This window comes from Galeopterus variegatus, unplaced genomic scaffold (assembly GCF_000696425.1).
Source record: "Galeopterus variegatus unplaced genomic scaffold, G_variegatus-3.0.2 Scaffold5414, whole genome shotgun sequence".
Lineage (NCBI taxonomy): Eukaryota > Metazoa > Chordata > Mammalia > Dermoptera > Cynocephalidae > Galeopterus > Galeopterus variegatus.
The window spans coordinates 86,359-89,316 of NW_007731525.1; the positions used below are offsets into that span (position 1 = coordinate 86,359).

The window sequence follows — 2,958 nt, forward strand, 5'->3', positions numbered from 1 at the left end:
CTGTGGTTTTAATTTGTATTTGCTGAATGGGTAATGATGTTGAGTATCTATTCATGTGCTTATTGTCATTTATATACCTTCTTTGGTGTATGTTAGAATTTTCTGCCCGTTTTTTAAGGAGTTTGTCTTATTATTGAGTTGTAAGCATTTTTCTTTTTAAATATATTCTGGATACAAGCTTTTTCTTATTCAGATATTTGTTTTGCCAAATTGTTTTACAAAGTTGTATTATTTTACATTCCTGACAGCAGTTTATGAGAGTGCTAATTCCTTTACATCCTCATCAACACTTGGTATAGTCTGTCTTTTTAATTTTAGACATTCTAATAGGGTGTGTGTATGTGTGTATGTGTGTGTTTCATTTCATTTTTTTAGAACAGTTTTGATTCACACAAAATTTGAGTACATGATACAGAGAGTTTCCCTGTACCTTATACCCAGTTTCTCCAATTATTAGCACTTTACATTAATATGATACATTTGTTGCAATTAATGAATCAATATTGAGGCATTATCATCAACTAAAGTCCATACTCTATTTAGATTTCCTTAGTTTTTTCCCAAATGTCATTTTTCTGTTCTTGGATTCCATCTAGAATACCAAATTACATGCAGTTGTCACAAATGCTTGGGTTCCTCTTGACTGAAATCTCTTTGCTGTTTTTTAAATTTGCATTTCCCTAATCACTCATGATGTTGAACATCTTTTCTTGTGCTTATTTGCCATCTGTATGTCTTCTTTAGTGAAGTAAGTGTTCAAATATTCTAGTCATTTATTATTGGAATTTTTATTATTGAATTTTGAGAGTTTATATATGTGTATGTATATGTAAGGTCATATGAGTATATATGTATATCCTGGATACAAGCCTTCTATCAGACAAAGTTTTTCTAGATACAAGCCTTCTATTTACAAAGTTTTTGTCCCACCCTGTGGCTTGTCCTTTCATTTCCTTAACACTTTCTTTTGAAGAGTGAAGTTTTGTCTTTTTTTTTTTGCATACAAGGGACTTTATTGATGGTACATGACAGGTAGGGCTCCCTAGTCCCCTCCCCCTTCAGGGGGTCTGGGATGGAAACTGTCAACAAGGGGACATTCTCAGTGTGGTGGGGGACTGAGTTGGGGTGGGATTCCCTAGCAGCTGAGGGCCTCTCTCCTCTCATGCTCTCGCAGGAGCTGGTGGTCCCAGGGGCTCTTACTCTTTGGAGGCCAGGTGGACCGTAAGGTCCACCACTCTGTTGCTGTACCATATTCATTGTCATACCAGGAAATGAGCTTGACAAAGTGGTCATTGAGGGCAATGCCAGCCCCAGCATAGAAGATGAAAGAGTGCACATCACTGTTAAAGTCACTGGAGACAACCTGGTCCTCAGTGTAGTCCAGGATGTCCTTTAGGGAACCCTCCAATGCCTTCTTCACCATCTTCTTGATGTCTTCACATTTAGCAACTTTCTCCAGGTCAGATCCACAACTGATGTGTTGACAGTGGTGACACAGAAGGCCATGCCAGTGAGCTTCCCATTCAGCTGAGGGATGACCTTGCCGACAGCCTTGGCAGCACCAGTAGATGCAGGGATGATGTTCTGGAGAGCCTCATGGCCGTCGCCCCACAGTTTCCTGGAGGGGCCATACATGGTCTTCTAGGTGGCAGTGACAGTGTGGACTATGATCATGAATCCCTCCATGATGCCAAAGTTGTCGTGGATGACCTTGGCCAGGGAGCTAATCAGTTGGTGGTGCAGGAGGCATTGCTGATGATGCATGTGGGTGTTTTCATAGGTCTCATGTTTCACACCCATCATGAACATGGGGGTGTCAGAAGAAGGGGCAGAGATGATGCTCCTTTTGAGCCCCAGCCTTCTCCAACATAGTAAAGACAACATATTCAGCACCAGTATCACTCCATTTGATGTTGGTGGGATGTCGCTCCTGGAAGATGGTGATGGTGATGACCAGCTTTCTGTTCTCTGCCTTGACTGCACCATGGAACTTGCCATGGGTGTAATCATACTGGAACATGTAGACCATGTAGTTGAGATCAATGAAGAAGTCACCGATGGCAACGACATCCACTTTGCTGGAATTAAAAGCAGCCCTGGTGACCAGGTCCCTAATACAGCTAAATCGTTTTACTCCTGTCTTTACCATTGTGTCTTGGGGATGTGGCTGGCACTGTGCAAGAGGATGGGGCTGTCTGTGAAGTGGGGAGGAGCAGAGATCCAGTTTGTCTTTTTGATGAGATCCAATTTATCAGTCTTGCTAAATCTGGCTACCCTAAGACAGACAGTCAGGAAGACATACAGACACACAGCACATAGGGAAAGAACCGATGAGCAAGAAAAACTACATGCAGATTCTTGGATTAGCATTATTTACATGTTTCCTTCTTAATTGAACCTATAGCAGCTTCAGTATAATTTTTCAACTGAACTCAAGGGGTCTTCTAGATGAAATAAAATCCTATCTTTTGATTATAAGACTGTCATAATTTGGTCCCTTTTAAGAAATAACAATGTTTTAATTCAAGAAAATATCTCTCATTGAACTCTATGAATGAATTTTCTTTCTTTTTTTAAATTATTTTTATTTTGTCAATATACAATGTCGTTGATTATTATGTCCCATCACCGAAAGCTCCCTCCCTCCTCCCTCTCCCCCCTCCCATCCAAGTGTGTCCCCTCCATTTGCTTGTTGTAAGAACTTCAAAAAAAATAATAATAATTGTGGTTGTTATATCTTTCTCCCCCCCCCGGTTTTTTTTTTTTTTTTTGTTGTTGTTGTTGTTGTCAGGCAGAGAAAAAGAAATACCACATGTTTTCACTTATTGGAGGGAGCTTAAGGTGAATGAATCAATTCACACACAAACATACATACACACACACACACACACACAAAAAAAACAAACAACAATATGAATGAATTTTCTAATTGTGTCATCATATCACATTAGGTCTTCA

At 39.9% G+C, this 2,958-nt stretch overlaps 1 pseudogene; it reads right to left on the bottom strand.

Annotated features, from left to right (window-relative positions):
• Positions 1-1,196: 1,196 nt before the first annotated feature.
• Positions 1,197-2,149, bottom strand: LOC103604820 (annotated as a pseudogene).
• Positions 2,150-2,958: the final 809 nt, after the last annotated feature.